The following is a 23,569-nucleotide window of genomic DNA, read 5'->3' on the forward strand; positions in this document are numbered from 1 at the left end:
TCCGCGAGCGACTCCGAGTCTTATATATAAAATTATTAAATACTGCGAAAGAGAGAAAAGCTTTCAAAGCTCGCGCTCGCGCCGGCAAGTAGCTGTATAGCTAATTACGGTATTGAAGTTTTAATTGCGCACAGCGAGGCATCTCTCTCTTACTCTCTTTTTTCTCTCGAACTAGAGCTTTCTACATAGCTAGCTTACAGCTGTAATTTTTATTTCTCTCTTTCTTTCTGTCTCTCTTTCTCGGTGAAAAGCTTACGGAAGAATTTTGTGGTGCTTGTGTACTGTATATATTATATATATTGTATATTATGCACACACACTTTGTTTCTTCTATTTATGCGCGCGCCGTACACCACCGAGTGAAGCAAGAGCGCGCGCGCGAAACAGAAAAGCTTGTGCGAAACTAAAACGCTCCATCAACGAGAGAAAAAAACAAGAAAAAGAGAGTCCTCTTCCTCCTTATAATGTGTATAATAATCTTTGCTTGCTCTTGTACGCGACTTATAAAATTGCCAACGAGAGAAATATTAAAAGAAAAAGGAGGAAAAAATAAAAACACAAGCTGTGCAAAAGAACGCCACGATTTCGAGCTGCAGCTTCTTCTTTTTTTTTTCTTTACTCGTACTATTCGCTCTCCCTCGCTGTCTTTCTCTCGCTCTCACTCGAGCGGGAGAGCTTGCAGGAGGTATAATAATTTAATCGTCGTCTTGTAGCCATAAACATATCCGATACGTACGCCTAGCGGTGGTTTATCTCCAAGATGCAGTTAACGTATACCTAACTACCTACCTCTCGCTTAATGTATATACAGCAAGCACGCGTATAGGTAGGCAGACGCGCGCGCGCGCGAGCGGTAGGTACTGCACCACTGCAAGCTACTTTGAATTCATTCACCGACCTACGTGCACGGCTCTCTCTCTCTCTCTCTCGCTATATATATATCTATTCATTTCTCTCTCTGAAGCGCGCGTGCTTACGACGACTAATGCCGTGGCGCGGCTATAGATGTATACGGATATATAAATTTATACGTACGTATACGTCGAGACGCTGCGCTCGAGCTGCTGCACGCGCGCGCGAGCTTGCATATAAATGGATACACACACGCACACACACGTACACATGTGAGTGTGCACGACTAATAATTTTCCGATTCGCTCGCGTCTGTATTTTTAATCGTGTACATTATTATTATACAAACGCATATATACGAATCGGGCAAATAATTCTGCTCTTGATTGCTGCACACAAGTTCGTGTACTATATGTACGAGAATATTTCCTAACGCCATAACGACGCAGGAGAGAAACGTGCTTTATTACAAGTGAATTTTTCACGCGCGTGCACGAATACGTACGTTATCGATCCTGAAACGTCGTGGTTATTATATCGTGCGGCATTGCTTACCTGAAACAAATTAAGAGACAAATAAAATTAGACTTTGCGACAGTTGTATACAATTATTTTAAAAAACAAAATGTATATAGTACCTATTTTACTCGCGTCTCTGCTACATAAACTATCGGTAACGAGATGGAGCGCGGTATATACACATAAGCCACGCATGGCATAGTGCGAAGTTAAAGGAGGCACAAGCACAGACAGACACCGAGAGGCCCACAGTGCAAACAAGGTTACTATACTCTCCGTTTGCCTTCGCTACCTATATATACCAACGTGTGTGGGTGTGCTGCCGAAAAGATAAGCTCGACACGACTGAGACGCTTCGGGTCAGAGGCCGCCGTGTGGGTAAAAGGGATAGATAATCTCTCTCTCGGATAAGCCAAAGTTTAGGAAAGTGGCCGTACCGTATACGAGGTTAGCCGCAAAACGAAATGCAAGTTTGCATGTGCGTCCTATATAGGTGTGTGTACGTTCGCATAGGAGCATCAAGGTTGGTACAGCAAGCTCTACCGAGTCTATGGGCGACGACGAGTAGTATCAAAAGCGCCAGCAGCAGCTAGTGGTGGTCAAAGCCTGAGGGAACAATTTCATACGTATACACAGAGACATGCGTTATATATACGTATAAGCTCTGCGAATGATCGACGCGCAGCAGCAGCATCAGCACGAGTACGACACGACGCGCGATGTCATTGCCTCTCGTTACCGCAAATCGATGTTTTTTTTCTTCATCCTCCTCCATTTTCTGATCCCCCTCGTGGACGTCGCTGCGCTATAGCGATACAGTATCAATACAGTGCCAAGTCAACGCAACCCTTACTTGAATTTTTCACTTTTTAGCATATACCGATCATATACAGATACATAATATATGCCCGTCGGGCACAAATAGATAGTAGCACACATATCTGTCGCGAGAAAGAATAAAAAGAGGAAAGAAAAACGCGTGTTACATGTCGGCGTGACTTGTTGCGGATCAATACACTGGCAGTGGTGGGTCATGGAGCACGTGTGGGGGCGGTAAAAGTTTAATGAATATTACAAATTTTTTTTAATACATCTGTATGATGATTTCTTTACTCGATGTTATCCGACGGAAGGTTTTTATGAAGTACTTAGTTTTAGAAGGCGAAAAAATTCCACGGAGAAATCGACGTAAAGTTGGAATTTTAAATCGTTTCAAACATTTTAAGGATAAATTATAAACCGACAGATCGATACATTATTTGTAAACAGTGTGATTATTATTAACGGTTTTAACTTAGTCACTCGACACACTGATCGTGCTCATAAGAAAAGCGAATTAGTTTAATAGTTTAATAGTTAATTTCACTCATTTAATATCTGTGACACTAAATAGTAGGATCCATCGTTTAATTTAGGCTCCAAAATGGACAAAAGTGAGAAAATACCCGATGAAGTTGCCTCGGAAAATAATTTAAATGAACACGACGTTGTTTTTTCAGACCACAAACAAAACGTTGATGATATTTGCCAGCAGGAATTTACACTAGAGTCAAGTATGATAACACACCGAGACAAAATTCACAATGGACAAAAAATTGTTGCATGTGACAAGTGCGAGAAAAAATTTGAGTTTAGAAGTCATTTGAGTAGACACCAAATATCAGAACACAAAGGACGCAATGATTTTTCATGTGACCAGTGCAAGAAGAAATTTGTGAAAAAATCGAGTCTGTTTGAGCATAAAAAATTAGTACACAAAGATCACGAACATTACTTATGTAACAAATGCGAGAGAAAATTTGAAAATAAAACAACATTACTGAAGCACAAAAAAATATTCCACGAAGTTTTCAAAGATTACTTATGTGAAAAGTGTGCCAAAAGATTTGGAAATAAACAGAGTTTGCATGCACACATAAAAACAATCCATGAGGGTTACAAAGATTTTGCATGCGACAAGTGCGGTGAGAAGTTTAAAAAAAAATTGCATAGGCTCTTCCATTTGAAGACAGTACACAAAGATTGGAAAGATTTCTCCTTAAAAGTCATCGAAGATTACGTATGTGACAATTGCGGGAAGAAATTTGAAAAAAAACGGAATTTGCTCTTGCACATAACAACAGTCCACGAAAATTGCAAAGATTACGCACGTGACAAGTGCGAGATAAAATTTACTCAAAAACCGAGTTTTCTCTCACACCATAAGACAGTCCATGATGGCCGCAAAGATTACGCTTGCGACAAGTGCGAGAAAAAATTTGGACATAAAAAAAATTTGTTTCGGCACCAAAAGATAGTCCATGAAGGTCGGAAAGATTATACATGTGACAATTGCTGTAAGAAATTTGGAGAAAAATTCGATATGCTAATGCACCAAAGGAGAGTACACGAAGGTCGTAAAGATTTCACCTGTGACAAGTTTGAGAAGAAATTCGGAAGAATATCGGATTTGTTACAGCACCAAATGACGGTCCACGAAGGTCGTAAGGATTTCGCATGCGACAAGTGTGAAAAGAAATTTAAACACAAATCGAGTTTGCTACACCACCAACGGACAATACACGAAAGTCGGAAAGATTACGTATGCGAAAATTGTAAGAAGAAATTCAGCCATAGGTCTAGTTTGATTAAACATCATAAAACAGTCCACGAAGGCCGCAAAGATTTCGCATGCGACAATTGCAAAAAGGTATTTGGAAAAAAATGGAATTTGTTTGTACACCAAAAAACCGTCCACGAAGGTTGCAAAGACTATGTATGCGATAAATGCGATCAAAAATTTGGACGTAAATCTAATTTGCTCTTGCACTTGAAGTCAGTGCATGAAGGTCACAAGGATTACGCATGCGACAAATGCGAGAAGAAATTTATACTTAAATCGCACTTGATATACCACCAAAAAACAGTCCACGAAGGCCGGAAAGATTATGCATGTCACAAGTGTGAAAAGAAATTTGGGGCTCGAAGCATTTTGATAAAACACCAAAAAATAGTTCATGAAGGTCGGAAAGATTTTGCATGCGACAAGTGCGCACATAAATATGGGCACAAATCACATTTGCTCTACCACCAAAAGATAGTACATGAAGGTCGTAAAGATTTTGCATGTCCCAAGTGTGAGAAGAAATTTGGAGATAAACGGCAATTATCTACACACCAAAAAATAATCCACGAGGGTCGCAAAGATTTTTCATGTGACAAATGCGAGAGGCAATTCGGACAAAAAACGCATTTACTCTACCACCAAAAAGCAATTCACGAAAATCGCAAGAAAAACGTTTGAGACAAATGCGAGAAGAAATAATGATTGACAATTCTAAATCTGTATAGATACTCATAAATATGTTTTTCTTAAATTTCAATAAAAATGTTGTCGAAATAAATGTTTATTACTTGAACCCTGGACGATCAACTATATTTACTGTAGTAGTTGATGCTTCATAAACGTCACGTAAAGTAACACGGAAAAGTGATTGGCTCTTGAAAGATAAAGCTAAGAGAACTACCAAACACGATGCAGACTTATACCACAGGAGGTCGTGCTGCTTAACCTTTTCTGAAGCTGCTTTACGAAAAGCGAAGCAAATCTCCTCTGTGCTAAATTACAATGCTTTAAAAAATGTTGCGCGATCATGCACTCGAAAACGTTAAGCAGTCTTCGCAATTGACGAAGCTGCACGTTCTTTCTTACTGCAATATTTTTCTGTTTAATGTTTATGAATCAATTCCTTTTCCGTTAACGTAACCCTGATTTGATCAAACACGCCTCATTCAATGGCGCAAATTTTTTAACGAAACTTTTCGAATTGCATGAACAACAAATGAAAGTTTACTCGAGGGCTGCACTCTTTCTAATCCAGCACTGCACATTGGTAACGCAGTGTGTAACGCGGCACGTGTGCACCAGCAGCAGTAGTAACAGTTACATATAAACACACCCACATGGACTCAATTTTAAATCGTTTCAAATATTTGAAGTATAAATTATAAACAGATAAATCGATACCTTATTTGTAAACAATATGATTATTAACGGTTATAACATAGTTACTCGATACACTGATCATGTTGATAGTAAAAACGAATTAGTTTGAATGTTGAAGGTCGGAAAGGTTTTGCATGTGACAGATGCGAGCAGAAAGTTGGGCACAAATCGCATATGTTATTCCATCAAAAGACAGTACACGATGGTCGTAGAGATTTCGCATGCGATAAGTGCGCGAAAAAATTTGGATGTAAAAAAGATTTGTTGAAGCACCAAAGAATAATCCACGAGGGTCACAAAGATTTCGCATGCGACAGATGAAGTTCTGACAAAAACCTAGTTTACTCTACCACTAAAAAATAATCCTTGTAAGTAAGATTGCAAGGAACACGTTCGAGACAAGTGCGAGAAGAAAATAAGATTGAATATGTTTAGACAATTTTACTTTTTCTTCAAAAATGTCAATAAAAATAATACTGTTTACTTCAGCCAACGGAGACGTGGTCGATAAAAAAACTAAGTTTCTATCGAAAAAACTAAAGTGGAAATCATTTAATAATTCAATTTCAACCAAGTAATATTTTCCACACTTTTTATAAAAATTATTAAAAACTCTCATAATCGTTTTATTCTTTTCCTAATACTTTTTTCAAATGAAAGTTTACTCGAGGGCTGCACTCTTTCTAATCCGCCACTGCGCACTGGTAACACAGTGAGTAAAGCAATACGTACGCAACAGCAGCAGTCACATATAAACGCCCAGGGACTGACGTGTATTTTTTGGATGATTCAGCGGCTCATGCCCGAGAAATCGCGCGCTACGCGATACGTGCCTCTGACTCGGTGCGTGTGTAATCGTGCGCGACACACTGTGTGTGCGGTTGTGCAGCGGATACGTGCGTATGTATTGGCATTTTTCTCTCTCTTTCTCTCGTTCTCTCCGCGGGGCATCGCGGAAATCGCGAGCGAATGAAAAAAAAGCTGCAGTGGCACTGCACTAAGCACTACACTGCGAATCGATCGAGTATACGTATACCTATGTGTAACGCACCCAATTTTTCTGCTATAAGCTTTTTATTCGTGCATATATAAGCTGCTTTTTTTTCGGGTTCCGTTGTATGCAATATGTTTTGTGTTGTGTAGCGGGCATTATTATTTTCGTAATCGAAATCGACGACGACGATTTTTCACAAATGGTTTCGGGATAAAAAAAAACTTTTTGTTGTGTGTGTGTGTGTGTGTGTATACGTCAACTTTTCACTAGACCCGGTGCAAGGCTGCAACTGCACCGAAAAAGCAATTGACAATTTTCTTTCTATCGGTACATAAACCCTTTTTTTCCTGTGATGACTTTTTGCCTTATATTTATGATGATCCAATTTCTCCTTTACTAGCTCTGCGATTCTCTCGTCATGCAAGTTTAACGAGCCACTCGTCGCGCTCGTCGATCTCTCTGTGTATATATATTCATCATCAACAACAATAAAGTTACAAAAGCCTCAAACGGAAGCTGTGTATAGTATTATAGTACCTTAAGCTAGTAGTAGTACACAAGCGGCAACAGCAACAGCAGCAGCCCCATAAGAGGGTCCTTCAATTAAAGCTAAGTTTGATTTTGAGCCTAATGTATTGTTCATATATATCACGCGCAAGAGCAACAGCAGCAGTACTACAGAGAGAGAGAGAGAGAGAGAGAGAGAGAGAGAGAGCAAATAAAATTAAAAAAAAGAGAAGAGATTTCAACGTTGTGGCTTGCCACACTATGCTACTACCTGACACATAATGCAGACTCCTCCAAATAAGTGATCGAGAAAGCGTTTCTCTGTATGCAATTAGTAGTGAGCGCGTATAGCAAGTCGGTCACACAGCAGCCGCAGCCATACCAGAGCCCCGCACGCTTACAACAGATTTTCTCTCTCTTTCTCTCTCTTTCTTTCATACTTATTTTCGGTGCATTGTACAAGGGCCTCGTTGACCCGCTCGTTTCATACATGTGTGTGTGTGTGTGTGTGTGTGACGACGAAGTTGACGTGCGCGATGATGAATGTGTGTGCGATTTTAGAGCCATGCATCCGTAATTTTTCAATGGTTTTATAATTTTTTCTTTTTTTTTCAACGTCTGCGCGGGCCCGCGTGGGAAGTCAAGTGCCCACCACGCACACACATACACCGAGCCGAGCGAGCGCCGCGGTGGCAGCGGCTCCTGACTCGAGGCTCACTCAACTTCAATGAAATGTTGCATGTACTACTGCACCAACACTACATTGCACTTAATTACACTCAAACCCTTCGTACAAATTTTTTCTCTCTCTCTTTCTATACTCACGTACATTATATACTATATACATGTTTCATACATATATATTCGACGCGACGCGCGAGTATCGTTTAACGACTCTATTATATAGGCGGCCGCAGGCCCGCCGCGTTATATGCCGCTCTCGTTGTTGAAGTAATTGAAAAAGAACTCGTGGTATACGTGTTTAAGAAGTATTAGTAGTGGTGCACGCAGCCTTGTCATGTAGGCGTGTATATAGGTATAAAATGAAATAATTTATTCGAGATGAAAGTCAAGTTGAAGAAAAAAACGCGTAAATTTGCAGTTATGTGCACGCGCTTAGGATACATTACATGTATACGTGTGTCACGAGTGCCTCCTTGACGAATTTTCGCATTTTGGAGACTGTTACGTAACAAAAATGTTTTAACGAAAATTTCACGCGTTAAAATACTCGAGGGATTCTTGAAAAAAAGAAATTTTTCATTTGTTCACAGAAATAAAATATAAATTTTGCAAAGCGACAAGAGGCGCACTCATCCAATTAATACGCGGATCATTGAATGTACACCCGCACGCACGGGTAAAGCTCTTCAATATTTTAATTGAAAATGATATCATCGTATTATTTTATGATTTTTTTCGTCACTCGCTATTCCATTGTATACATCAAAAAAACTCAGAATGCAGCTTGGCACGCAAGAGCTTTAACACCGTAAATCGTTTGTATTAGCAGCCTCGGTTATCATAATGCGACATGATTTATTTGTGAAAATTACCCGGTTCAACGGGTCCCACCCCTCCCTCCCTCATCTCCGCGCACCATATCAAAAAGCAATTATAGCAACAATGAAAATTTGATTTTTCAATGCATAATCAAACGTACCGGTCGCCGTCGCCGCCACCGCCCACTCTCGAGGCTATTATTCCGAAAATTTGCCTCTTTATATCATTCGTTTATATGCTCGCGCTGCGTGCAATTGTTTGCGGTGACAAGGGCCGGCATAATGGATTATTTTAGCCGCCGCCGGCGCTACACCGGCGTCACCCCCGCGACGTGGTGATTTCGCGAATAATAATTTTCCCACGCGGTTGGTTTTCCGTACTTATGTGCATGAGTGCGTGTGTCTGCTGCAACAATTGTATGCGAGAACACGTACGTACTGCACTCAGCAGCAGCGAGCTTCGCGTATTATATATTTCTATGCACACTTGTGCGTTCCATTGTCCGGATGAGCTGCTGCTGCTGCTGCTGCTGCTGCTGCTGCTGCTGCTGCTATGTGTGTACTGAAAGCTCGCGTTTATATATTCGCGATCTTTCGGAATGATTATTAAATTAATAAAGTTTCACGCATCCAGAATTTCCAATTATACGCCGGCACGCGCAGAATCAGCAGCAGCAACAGTACTTGTGTTTACCTATGCGCTATTTGATTAGATTTCCGCATCATTTCTCAGATCACAACAACAATAACTATGGAGCATAGTATCTAACTGCAGACTGGTCAGTGCCAATCGCGTATTAATCACGCTTTGCATCCTCTCGAAATACCCCGACTGCTACTGCTGTTCCTCTTGCTCTTCCCCTTCGACACATAACACACGTCCCGCAATGTTGTATTCTATCTTCTCGCTCGGACGGTCAATATTTTACGCTCATGTGACTCTGCTTCTCTACTCGGAGCAGTAATGGTAGTAAGCTGGCGCGAACAGATGAATCATATCGTGGGTGCGTGGGTGTCCATATAGGTGATGTGCGAGGCACTCTCGAGTGAGCCACCCATGATGCATGGCTCTGTGGCGGTACGTACGTATATGTAATATATACGAGACACGCTTACTGTAAAATGGCTTGTAAAACCATTGTGTGTCGCGCGCAACGCCGCTCATGTAGTGAGCAATAAAACACACGCGGATGAGCGAGTCTTGAGCACGGGCGGTGAGCTTTTTTTGCTGAAAAATGTATGCGCGCAAAAGTAAGCGATTGTTTTTCAATGGCTGAGTGCTAATAGGAGAAAGTTGCGAGGGTACTGATACGGTGACACACGCGTGTATCATGGTTACAAACTGTCGGTAGGCACAAAAAGGAAAAAAAAATATTTTCAAAGTAAAAATATTATTAATTTTATGAAACCGCAATAATTTCTCTTCTTTCCACCGTGCCATAATAGGGTTATTGAAGCAAAAAGTTAAAAATGGAACCCGTTAATGTCACGCTATGTACATTGGATACAAACGTCATTCGCCGCATTTGAAAGGAAAAAGGTGTTACTCCGGCAAGGCGCATGGAAACGATAGGACGGGGCAGTGGGGCGAGGTATACAAAAAAAAAGGAAACGTCGAAGAAGCTAGAGGAACGAGTAGAGGAAAAAAAAAGAAGTGATTTTTCCATCTCCTCGGTAGGAAAATGCGATTTGGTACGAAATTTCGATATCAGCAGTCAGCGCCTTGCCTTGCTTCTCTGCTGCTGCTGCTGCTGCTTCATCGTTGGGTCGACGGGCGAAACGAGAGATAGAGCGTGTCAGGCAGGCAGCTAGCATATTCCCGAGCGTTATGAGCCAATGAGTCGGAAAAGCCGATTCTCGCCCCCGCGCCTCGCTCCTCGCCACCGTTGCGTTATGGTTGAACTGCAGCAGCAGCATATCATCGCGATAATACTCGTATGTATTACGGGTACGAGGCGCAGTAGATCGAGTCTTGTCGATACATATGTGGGACGAATGTTTGCGCCGGTGCTTTTTTAAAGTGGTTTCTTCGACACCTTACCGATATGTATGTGTGTATGCGTATCGATCGGACGCATAGAGAGAAGCTGTATATATACCCGATGCATAATGTAACGGGGACTTGGGTGTGGAATGGGTGGAGGCAGGGGTGTGAGAGGTACCGCACATGCATATACATCGACGCCACTGGCAGCAGCAGTTCACGACAGCATTAGCAAAAAAGCCTTATTGCAATTCACGGCTAGGGAATATGACGCCATTCAACGCAAATTTCCACCCTCAGCATCGAGGCAGCAACAGCGCCAGAAACGAGTCGTATTTATATATATATTTCACTTCTTCTTCACAGCTTCCCCGAGTTTCTATGGTATGGTATGGCTATATAGCTAGCTAGCTAGCAGCTATTGGGTGGGTCGAGCCACCGAGCGACTTTTTTTCGCGCTTTTCTCTCTCTCTCTCTCTCTTTCTCTCTTTCTTCCTATCCTCGTTTCTCGGCTTCGCACGCGTATAATGGCATGCTCTTCCGCGACTAATTGTAATGGTGCTTTTATATCATCATCGCCGCGCAGCGCGAAGAGAAGCTCCTGGTGCAAAGCAGCAGCTTCGACTTTTCGTTTACGCTCGTGTACTAACTGCTATGTACCATAGCATATATATAATACGGTATATACCTGTGTCGTCGCCTGTCACTTTAGCCACTCCTCTTTTGCTTTTTTCTCCTCCCTTTTATAATCTTTTTTGTCAGCTCTCTTCAAGTTTTTTTATCGAACTTTCTATATGCCGTAGTACGTAGTTATAGTTGTGGAGCTTTTCGGCCATCGAGTGGCCATGAAGGTTATTACTACTGGGGAATTTTCGGCTTATTAACGAGATTTTTGCCTATGCCCAAATAAGCGAGCTACCGCTATATATGCACTCGCCCACACAAATATCTGGCCGTCGAGCAGAGGCAATAATATCACGCAGTCGAGTTTCGCATGCCGCGCTGCTGCAGTATAGGTGGACGAGTGCAGTTCACAAGCTCGCCTATATTCCGCACAATTAGACACGAAGAGAGCGGAAGAGAGGAAAAGGGACGACTACTATGAGTTTGCATAACGCTTGGGCAATTAAAGATGCCGAGAAAGAAAAAGAGAGCGAGAGAGAAAGAGGACGGGAACGAGAGAGGAGAGAGGAGAGGAGAAAGAGGGGTAGTAGTAGCAGTAGCTTTCGCGAGTGCCAATTAAAAGTTGGCTCACGAGCAAGAAAGTCAATCGGCCATATCGAGGAGAGAGAGAGCCCAGACAGGTCCTGACTATGCCCTTCTTTCTCTTTCTCACTCGCTCTCTAGAGCTAGCTCTTACTCTCTTTTGTCTCTTCTTCCATAGCGTCATCTCTTTCTATATATATTATACTTGCAAGCTCTCTCTCTCTCTCTCTCTCTCTCAATATAAGTATAGCGCGCGACAGCAGCAGATAGATGTTAGCCTCAGTAGAAGGGAGAAGTGAGCGAAGAAGCGCGTTATATGTCATCTATATAGCTCTTCGCGTAGTGCTGAATTTTAGCGATGATCGTCCCCGGGATTGTGTCGCCGCTGCGTGTGTATATAGATAGTGGTAGTAGTAGTACATCCAAGAACAGAAGCTCTCCAAAGATCGAAGGCGATATCAGACGCAGCTCTTTGATTTCGAGTTTATAACCCTCCTTGTCTTCGACGTAGCTTCCTGCGCGGGGGTGGCTTCTTAATTTCCAGATTTGGACATCAATCGCTTTCAAGATAGAGAGAGAGGAAGAGAAAGATGCGGAGAGTTGGAGAAGGAGAAGAGTCGTACATAGATATACAGCACACATACCAACATCGTCATCATCCCCTCGTTGTTTCGTTGCGAAAGATACAGGCAATCGTTTCGTCGGCGCGCGCGTTTCAATCGAAATGTCAAACAAATAAACGCAGCTGCCGTTACTGCCGCTATAACGACTATTTGTTTTTTCATATCCTCTCATATTGTATGTACACAAAATCGCGAAAACTGAATAAAAAAAAATAAATAAAAAAATAACGATGACCGTATACACCCACACACGCGCGCGCTCGCGCGCGATGATGTCGAATAATTCGGCATGATTGCTACTTTTTAACTTCTCTCCTCACACTCCCAATCCAATAGCAGTAGCAGGTCTCATCGAGCGTAAAAGCGAGTTTGCAAAATTATCCCGATCGCCGATATTTTAATACTCTCGATACACACGACGATACGAGGGGGTGGGATACCGGTGGCGGCGTTGGTGCGTCTGCGAGCACGTCGAGCCTCGAGCCTCGACTGCGATCACGGGCGCATATCGTTCATCAATGTCGAAGTTTTAGCCTGATTATCATTATACACAAAGGTGGATATATCTATATATTATAGAGCGCACGCAGTGTGTACGGGGGAGAAGAGGTAATTCGTTTCAGCTTGCGCAAACTTTGCCGAGCGCGACGAAGAATAATTGCATCGATCTTTTACGAGCTGTGCGCGTATAATAATGTATTATTATATATAAAATGTCTGTCTAATACGGTATTTTAATATGATAAATACTATTACGAACAAAAACAGAATGTTGAAATCCCAAGATCGAAGGAATATTTACGGAGAATAATAATTGCTGTACTGTACGCTTGATATCTATATAAGCTATATATAAATAAAGTTTGCCTCGGAATCAATTTCAGTTTACAAGGGCTCGGGCATCTCTCGCTCAACAATCTATGCAGCAGCAGCCGCAGCAGCTGTACAGCGGCAGAAGCAGCTAGTTGCTGCAGCACAGGCACTCGAGAGTCCTCTTTTGCAAGTTTTCGAGCGTAAGCGGGACTTTTCAATATAACTTATATATTTCTTCTCTTCCTTTTAGCAATAGATAGATGTATATACACATCACGAAAACGCGTTAAAAACACGATGCTCTCGACGAACCATACAAACGTACATAATACATAAGGAGCAGCTCCAATCGAGAAGATATTATAAAGAAGAGAGGGAGAAAAAATCGCATCTCATCCGCGTTTTACATGCTATATACGCTGTATCTAGGCTACTTATACCCCAGGAGGATCAATTAGCCTTTCGTAATTTGTTAATGAAATAAACTTGGAGAGTCTAAGCGCTTGGCTTTAATTATTCCGTAATCGATATTATACACAAAACGAAGCGAGCAGCTTAAACGAGCGATTATATATATTACATATCATATACCCATATTGGGTATACGGAAAAGCTCGTGCTTCGCAAAAATACGGGCCTTTTTGTATGCTTCTTCTACGAGGAAACTCAGCTGATAGGCATGAAGATCAGTTTTTGAACCAGGTGTCGTATAACAATTTTATTAACGTATTTTTAAATTAAATTTGATTTTCGATAAATGAGTACGTGTGTCATATATGAAAATCATTATTATCTTAAAAACGGGACGTCAAATTATATTAAAATAAAACTGCATTAATTTGTCAATCGAGATTAGAATGAAGCTTGAAGAGTTTATTTTTTGCTTACAGTGAGACTTTTCCGAAAGTTTTAATTTAAAACCTATCATAGGACAACTCAAACTCAACTCAACAACAGTATATTCAATAAATTTTTTATTAAAATAATTACAAATGCAATATTTGTATTAAATCTTCAATTCAAAGGGTTGAATTTTATTATGTACTGCATTTATGTGCGTTTTGATGTGATGTTTTATTTGTGACAAATTTCACACTCGAAGAGCTCTTCACGTTCATGCACTGCATACAAATGATTTTTGAGATTACCTTTGTATCCAAATGATTTGTGGCAAATATCACATTCGAAGGGTTTTAAGCAATAATGTACCCGCTTTATCTGAATTTTAAGGGTTTCTTTTTGTCCAAATGATTTGTAACAAATCTCACAGGCGAAGGGCTTGTTACGATCATGTACTGCTATTATGTGTTTTTTGAGATCACCCTTGTATCTAAATGATTTATGACAAATGTCACACTTGAAGGGTTTACTACGATCATGTATTGTTGTTGAGTGTTTATTGAGATCACCCTTGTATCCAAATGATTTGTGGCAAATTTCAGATTCAAAGGATTTGACACGATTATGTACTGTATTTATGTGAACATTGAAGTTACCTTTTTGTCCAAATGATTTCTGACAAATGTCACATTCAAAGGGTTTGCTCCGATTATGTACTATATTAATGTGAGTTTGGAGATTTTTTTTTAGTCCAAATGATTTGTGACAAATCTCACATTCGAGGAGTTTAATACGATTATGTACTGTGTTGACGTGACGTTTGAATTGGCTTGGGTAATAAAATGATTCATTACATATCTCAAATGCTCTTGTGCAAGGCATTAATATGTTTTTTTTATTCGCTTCTCCCTTAGGAGTTTTTCGACTAATTTCACACTCATATGATTTTGTTTGATATGTTTTTTTCATTTTCATCTTTTTGGATTCACTATATGTTAATGGTAAATTAGGTGAAAATTGGTAATTTTTTTCTACATCGAATTTCCCTTTTCTCAAAATTATCAGATCTTTAACGTTCAAAGGATGGGACTGAATTTGATTTTCTATTTTCTCAACTGGCGGACTTTGATACTCAGTTTTGCAGATTGTTGTAGACGGAAACGTCAGTTCAGGTTTAACATCTTTGCACTCGAAATCAATACGTATACTTTCATCCATGACATTGGTTTGATTTTCGTATTCCATTTTTACTATAGTTTGAAAATTGTCTCATTCAGATTTGATGACAAGGGTTGATAGAAACGTAGACTCGGTTTTAACATTTTTGCACTCAAAATCAATTGATATTTTTTTATCTAATTTATCTTGTAATGCCATATTCTGATTCATATGGTTTGCCTTAAAGTAAAATTTTTAAATAGTTTTTGATAGTGAAATGACAGAACATCATTTAAATCAAAGGACTCACTAATGATTCATAAAATGGGGATGTTTCAACATTTTTGACTTAGTACGAGTTGATTGGATCGAAAACAAAATCATCGCCTATATCCACCTGGGTATCGTTCGGCACTGGCTTTACACTGGAGAAAAATCAAGTTTATTGAAGCAATCGCTAAAAAAGTATCATAAAATTCAAGAATAAAATAGTTATACCTAACCAAGTCCCCGTTAATTTCCATGACTCACTTTATTATATTATCATGTACTCGCAATGAATTTACACAATTTGCACTGGCAAAATATTCGAGGTCATATGACTCAAACAGCCTAAACCGAACTTCAATTTTAGAATTATGCTCTTTTACTGATATTATTTGTAAACACTTTCTCACTTGTAGGAATTCGACGCTTCGTTAGTGACTGAATTATCTTTGTCCTATATTAGCGAGTCGACCCCGTGTTTGTGATGGCTCCTTGGCGATAAGTCCCCCTCTTCCGTCAACTGGCCATAAACAGTAATATAACTAAAGTGTGTAGCGATAAATACAGGTAGTCGCATGCCATAAAAATCATACCGACGCATGATAATATATGTAGAGACAAATTCACATATTATATTAGGAATTAAATTCAATTAATCATTCGAGTGCATCAGACATTTCAAAAATGTAATTAAATGAATATATTTTACAATTTAAAAAATTCTAATACTCTAATACTCTCAATTTTGAGTTTTAATTATACATAATTTGATATTATGACGATTATTTTATAATTCAGAGCGGCTGGTTTTTTGCCTTGTATTTTTTTTTTTTTTTTGAAAATTGTGTTTATTTGAAGGATAAATTCAAATTTCAATAAAAGCTTATTTTGCACTTCTATTACGACGTAATTACGTCAAACGCACAAAAAAGCAACATTTTTAGAGTTTATCGTTTTCAGGAAAAATCCCGTTGCCAATGCATCAACACCGTGCTTTTTTTTTCAACATCTCGCACGAGACGAGCCCGCAAAAATTCACCAGTAAAAAAATGCCTTACTCGACAGAAAACTTGAACTTGCACGGCATCGTATACACATATAGTATGTTAACCGAAATTCACAAAGAGCTTCATCGTGATTTCGCCGCGTGTATACAAGCGATATTCCACAAAAAAGCTCAGCAATTGTATTACCTAACCATGAGGCGTCAGTGAGTAAAAAAAAAAAAAAAAAAGAGGAGAAGGAGCAGTAAAGAAGAAAGATTCAACTATTGTCTCGCGTTGTATGCGGGTTGTTCTCGCTACATCAGCAGTAAAGTTTCGGTACGTATACGCACGCGTCGTCGTCTGTGACTTCGCAGGTATTTTCCTGCACCGCAGAAGCATCATACACACGCGAGCAAGTTCGGGGGCGCGTGAAATTTCTCACACGTTATAAGCTCGCGTACACACAGAAGAAGGCGAGCGAGCCATACATACATACGTGTATACGCGGAAAGAGCGAAAGTTAGCTTTTTGCCGAGCGAACGAACGAGCGAGCTTGCGCGAGCATGACTCTGCGAAGGAAGCAAAAAAGTATACGTATACATGCGCGGGGCGCGTGCTCACGCTCTCGTACTCTACGCGCTCACAGAAGGTGGCATATGGCGCGCGGCAGCGAGCTCCTTGAAGAAAAGAAAAGAAAAGTGTGCGCGGGCCAGCGTGCAGTATAACACAGCACAAGCAGCAGCGGCAGCGGCAGCCTGTATGCACGATATGTACAGTATAAGTGCCTCGCAACGCACCGAGCGAGAGAGATTTTGCCCGCGCTCACACATGCGAGCTCATGTGTGTATGTGTGCGGGTCTTTATCGGAAAAGTCGGGTGCCAGTCAGCTTGTGCTTGGTGCGCTGTACACTGGAGTAAAAAAAAAGCAAGAGAGAGAAAGAACGCGCGCGCAAAAGCGCCAGCCAGCCAGCCAGGCCAGCAGCCCAACGATTTTTTTTCGCGTGGCAACGCTCCTCTCTCTCTCTCTCTCTCTCTCTCTCTCTTAGGCACATATAGTCGGGAGTCGCGCAGAGAGTTTTTTTGAGCACGACTCTCTCTCTCGCTCAGTTTTATACACACATACAAACGCATACAGAGAGAGGCAGACTACTGCAGGTGGGAGTTATAAGCGTGCGCAGCACAGAACAGCTCCATGCCAGGCTACAGCAGCAGCAGCAGCCACTATAGTAGGTAGGCAGCGCGAGGGCACGCTCCAAAGCAACCCAACGACGAACTGCATTGTGACGAGAGAAAGAGAGAGAGAGAGAAAGAACTGCGCCGCACGCAGCAGCAGTACGGCTATAAGTCTCTCTGGAGCTTGCGACGGCGCGACGCAGCAGCAGCAGTAGCTAAAGCCCAAGGCTAATGTGCGTATAGGTACGCGTGGCGCGGAAAAATATTCCTACGGCAAAATGTTGTACACGGGGCTTAGTAGCAGAGGAGTAAGATATGTCGCGAGCTTGCGAGTCAGTCACGCGCGGCGAATTATTCGGCGAATTTTTGGTGGCTGGAAATAATTTTCTAAAGCGATACTCTAATCCACCTTTCAAAAGAGCGGACGAGTTGATTCTTTGTGTGCGTACTCTCCTCTCGGAAACTGTCGTGTATAGATTCGTTTCCCCCGAGACACGGTCGAAATGTCGAAAGTTTTTGCAAAACGAGCGCGCCGCCTTTATAAATATAGTTTTGAGTCAGAAAAAAACTGTATCTATATTTTATAAACACCATGTGTGTGCTTACGAGTATGTATTACACACACACACATACATTCGAGGCATGTAGACACACACACACACACACACACACACACACACAGATCTGAGTCAAGCGCACTCGTGTGCAAAGCTCGTCTGACCTTTTGTCGAGAGAGCCGAGCGCGCTGCAAGTCTCGCAAAACTCCATGAACGCTGCTGCTGCTGCAGCTGCATGTATATACCGTATATCTATATACAGTAGGCAAGGCAACAGTATGTTGGGGTGGTTGCACTGTACCTACCTACACACCGGTAGGTACTGCACACCGCCGCTGCTGCTGCCGCCGCTATATAGGTATATATACTGCGTATATAGCGAGGGCAAGCCTCTCTCGCGCGCTAGTCATTGTGCCATAGAGAGGTAGCGCATCGCAGCAGCAGCAGCAGCATCAACAGCAGCAGCTCGATATATAGCGTATATAGTTATACGTACATGCACTGGGCGCACACACAGTCTAATGTGCGACATTGAAAGAGAGAGCAAGCGCGCGAGAGAGAGAGAGAGACGGAATATAGAGTCGAGCCGTGGCGCGCACTTGAAAACTTCGGATGTCCCCGCAGCACACGCGCTACTCCTTTCGCTTCTTCTCTTCTCTCTTCTTTTTTTTTTACTTCTTCTTTTTTTTTTACTTCCCTTCGTACAGATTCGGAGCCATAGCAGCCAGACGCAGCAGAAGCAATGAATGCAACGCGTTCGGTGCGCTGCGCACAAATTCTCTCTCCGCAACCTCGACAGCGAGACGACATTTTCACTCTTTTTCTGTCTCCCTTCCTCGCGCAGCAGCAGCTCTCGCTCTTTCTCGCGCGCTCCTTTTTTTTTCTTTCTCTCTCTCTCTCTCTCTCTCTCTCTCTCTTGTTCACCTAGGCTACTGTATATATGGACGCGTACTGCTGTCCGCGTTTGTACATGCATTATGCATATTGCCGTGGCTGCGTTTTACCTTTCCTGCGCTCTTCTCTCTCTATGAATCTTCGTGCAACAGCAGCAATAACAGCGGCAGCAGAAGCTTAACTCGACTCGACGAACGACGATTATTATATATAGCGCAAAATACGTGCCAATGTCGCGCGCTACGAGCTTCTCGCTAGCTGACGGAAGCAGCAGCAGAAGCAGCAATAGACAGCTTTCAAAGACCGCAAGCTCGTATAACGTAATCGTTTTCGCTCGCGAATATCCCATAAGAATGTGCCGTGCAGCAGCGCACTACATAAGGACCTGCAAGCGCGCGCGAGCGAGCGGCAAAAGCAATTTGCTGTAATGAATCGTTTTGCAAGCTATACCATATTATATATATACTGTGAGAGTCAGGACGGATAAGTGGATTGAAAATTACAGCGTGAGCTTTTGAAGCATCAAGGGAGGGGGGATGAGAGGAGGAAGAAGAGGTGGATAAGAGAACATAAGTTACATTCTATTCTCCTCTGCTTTCTCTCTCTCTTTCTTACAATGCCTATTGGGACGACTCGCGTATTTGCAGCGAACGAAAGAGAGAGAGAGAGAGAGAGGAGAGCTTTTAATGAAGTGTCAGAGAACGAGAAAGAGAGTAGGAGAGAGCACGTGAAATTGATAGGGAGGGCTCGTAGAATTTCTCTCTCTTGTACCAAGGCTATTCAAAATTCAAGCGCGGAATGCGTCTCTCACTCCCCGTTACAGCCATGACAGCTGGCACGCATTTATATCTACGTATATACAGAGAGAGAAAAGGTCGAAAGAGAATGAACTTTGCGTTCTCTCGCGCGCGCTTAGGGTGGGGTAGGTACGGCTAATTGGTTACACGCGTCGACTATTTAGCATCGGTTCTGGCTCTCTCTCTCTCTCTCTGTGTAAGCTCTATCGGCGTGAATTCGACAACAAATCGAAGAACGACCATGTGGTGAGCCATTACGCACACATACGCAGACACACATGTGCGCTATGTGCGGATATAACGGCGAGTGCGCGTGCGAAATGAAAGTTTTATGCGCAGCTAGTCTCGACTGGCCGCCGCCGTCGCCGCGACGGGGGGTATGTAGTAGCAGGAGGAGGAGGAGGAAGGGAAAAGGGTAAGGGCGCGCGCGCGCCCGCTATTTGCTCACAGTCGAAGGAATGCAGTGCGGTAGCGTAGTAGCATGTAGGTATAACGGTCCGGCTGTGCAAGCTCGCTCGCTCACTCGGTCTCTCCAGCACCACCACCCACGCATATGCCGCTGCTGCAACGACGCCAAACGTTCTATGGGATAATACACCGGCACGAAAGCGCGCGATGCACCTACCCTGCCGCCCTGAGCCTACTGTTTATTACGATCTCTCTTTCTTTTTTTCGCCGCGTGCGAGTGGTGCAAAAAAAAGAGAGAGAGAGAGAGAGAGAGAGAACTGCCGGCGATATCTCGCGCACGTGCCGCCCAGCCATGGCCATTAGTTATTATTATACCATATACGCGCGGTATACTGGTATATAAGCTCTATATACACACGCACTCGATCTCTCTCTCTATTTTTCCCTCTGCCCCGCCCGCCCCTGCACATTCATACACGTTCAAGTATAGAGTGCACGAGAGTAATATATATACCGGATATGCACCGACTGTATCGTTGTTGTTTTTTTTCCTGCTCTATCTTCTTTTTTTTTTGGTTTTACTTTCAAAGCGGCCTCCTCTCTCGTCGAGTAATGGATAATCCCCCATTGGGGCGCTTGCACGCACACGGAATGCACGTGGTGTTGTGTGCTGCTGTGTATTTGGCGTGCGATCATTGGACTACTTTGGGCTATAGAACGAGTTAACAAGTTTTCCGAAGGGCCGCACGCTTAGCGCTTAGCGCGCGCTAAGGAGGAACAGAAATTTCGATCGCATTCGATTTAGCTTTGCGGACTGCAGTATAAGAGAGGAAACTCGGAGCTAGCTGTGTATACATATTCATCGATAATACGATCACGTCGTCGTTCGAGTTTCCTCCTTCAGCGAGTGTGAGTGCGAGAGAGATAGAGAAGCGCTCCTCTATCGATACTACAGCAGCAGTTTGAGCAACTCTCCTTCTCGCACACCGCTCTAACTTTTGTCTCTAGATACTGGGTTCTCTCTGCAGCAACAGCTAGAGCAAAGGTTCTGTACTATAGGTACGCGCGTATGAAAGCGGCAGCAGAAGAAGAACCAATGTATATAGTCCTATATATCTACGTGCAATGTAAGTCATCAAGGCCCTATTGATGCTGCGCGATCGAAACTTCTCAAGTGTATGTATAGATCGACCCTCTTTACGAAAGGGAATATAGAAATACGTGCAAACTCTTTGGATATAAATAGAGCGTCGATATAAGATCGTGTCTAAGTGCATTGGATGGTTTTTGTAAAACGTGACATTTTTACATAATCTGTCTCACAAACCGATTTGGGATTACCGATGAAAAATGTGCTATGCGGTTCTTGCTGATTCCAGACTCGGAGCATTTGGGCAATCAAAACAATTCGCTGGCTCGGCCGTGCGCTGTTTATCATCGACTATGCACGCGCCTAAATAGCTCGAAAGCTATACGCTGCGCATTGTTATTGGCATAGGTTCGATCGTCGTCATTGAACTCTCGACTCGCTGGGGGAGGATGGGTTATTATCATTCGCTCGCTATCTATACGTATAAACACCCGTATATATACAGATCCATCGTGGAAAGGCATTCAAAAGTCAGCCTTGCCCGTTTAGGCGAGGGATGCTCATAGTACCGCGCGTATACATTTCGCAAAGTCGGGTCTTTTTTTCGTTCGTACGTACTCGTCTCGTAGCAGTAGACGGAGGAGGAGGACTTTGGCAGCATCCCGATCGACAACGCACGAAATGACTATGGAGCCATACACATACGTATAGGTAGGTACACGTGTAATGGCTGGCGATTAGGAGAGACCCTTGAATACCCCATATATGCCGCTGCGAGCACACGCCCGCGAGATATATATACTACGGTGAAACTGCAGCAAACACACGTACGGGGGTGTATGCGCTATAGGCACCGCACCGGATACACTGTAGGCTCGAGCTCGCTTCCAAATCGATTCCGCGTTGCTGTGCTGCTTCTGCTGCCGTATGTATGGGGAAACGCAGGCAGACTATACTCAAAAAAGTGAGGTAGTTTTCCTGCCGCTGCTGCCTTCTTTTTTTTTTTTTTTGCAAAATCACCGAAGCGTAGATATATACGCGTAGATACGTACGCTCGTCTCTCTCTTTCTGAGCGATTTTATTTGACTGCGACCCTGACAAAATACCTACTTTACTGTACTCGTTTTTTTTGCGAAGCTTCTCTCTCTCTCTCTCTCTCCGTGTTTTGCGCGCGCCACGAATACATCCGGACTGATCGTAGTAGGCTGCTGCTGCTGCTCGTCAACTTGGAAAACTGTCGCGAGCGCAACGGAGGAGGATGAGGCGCAGCTAGCAGAGAAGCCGCTTGCTGCTCACGCACACACACACACACAGCTGCAACGAAATCCCTTATATTCCAAAGTACCTAATCAATCCTGCCGCAGAGACGAGAGGCAGGCAGGCAGGCTGAGGCACGCGACTTAACTTTTGAGCAATACAGAATCGGTGTGGCGTAAGCGGCGCGCGCGCGCGAGCGAGCGACGATAAATCGACTGCGAATACTCGCTGCTGCTGCTGCTGCGCGCTTAGACGCGCCCAATGATTTTTATTTATTTTCTAATTTACAAGATAAGCCGCTAGATATAGGCCTGAGACACGGTACGGAAAATTGCTTAGTCTCTGCAAGAGAGAGTGAGTATTCAAGCCTTATTTCGAAGGAGCTTAATGTGTGTGTGACGTTGCTCGCGGGAAGTCAGTCTACTCTCTCTCTCGTCGGTATAATAAATCGAGGTCACACGCAACGTGAAAAGAAGCTGCCAACCCGGAGCAGCCCTTGCTTATATGTACACCGCCCCGACGTCTATAAGAAAAGGGCCTAGACAAGAAGATGAATCGAGCGAGATATAAAGAGTATATGGGATATACGTATATATACGGTGCGAACGAGCTCTGCGCACACATACACCCTGAGCGCCGCTTTTCATGTTTTGATGCATGCGCGAGCGAGCGTTGCAAAAGCTTTTCTTCTTTTTCGTATGTACGTACGTAAACGTACGTGTGCATGCCTTGGCCGGGCACTAGCCGTTGCCGCCGTTGCTGCTGCTGCTGCTGCTGCTGCTGCTGCTGCTGCTGCTGCTGCTGCGGTGGTCATGGGTAAATACACGTGAGGCTGGCTCGGGGTTTTTTTTTCTTTTTTTTTTAATAGATATACACAAGGAAGCGGAAAAAAGAGGCCAACGTGTAAACTAATCGAATAGAAGAAGCCTTCCAGCTCGCGTTTATAAGGGAGAGAGAGAGAGAGAGATAGGAGAGGAGTAGTAAGAGCACTAGGGCAAACATTATCAACGATTCTATACCGAAAGAAGCTAGCTGAGAGATCGTGCTACTGACGGAGACCGGAAACTGCGCGCGGGCCTTAAGCGAATTCTGCAAGCCTCGGCTTTAAAAAGAGCAGCGTAGCTTACTTCTTCTTCTTCTTTTTTTTCTTAACGAGT

At 42.9% G+C, this 23,569-nt stretch overlaps 1 protein-coding gene and 1 long non-coding RNA gene across 4 annotated transcripts in view; both read right to left on the reverse strand.

Annotated features, from left to right (window-relative positions):
• LOC106652123 (slo-interacting protein 1) overlaps positions 1-23,569 on the reverse strand; it is a 112,956-nt gene that overhangs the window by 70,597 nt on the left and 18,790 nt on the right. The window lies entirely within an intron of this gene.
• On the reverse strand, positions 14,561-15,907 carry LOC111693571. Its single transcript, XR_002763430.1, has 3 exons — positions 15,482-15,907; positions 15,294-15,408; positions 14,561-15,223 (listed from the first exon to the last, which is right to left on the reverse strand). It is a non-coding gene; the product is annotated as an uncharacterized LOC111693571 (long non-coding RNA).

The sequence above is a fragment of the Trichogramma pretiosum genome, unplaced genomic scaffold, assembly GCF_000599845.2.
Source record: "Trichogramma pretiosum strain Unisexual culture from Peru unplaced genomic scaffold, Tpre_2.0 scaffold13, whole genome shotgun sequence".
Lineage (NCBI taxonomy): Eukaryota > Metazoa > Arthropoda > Insecta > Hymenoptera > Trichogrammatidae > Trichogramma > Trichogramma pretiosum.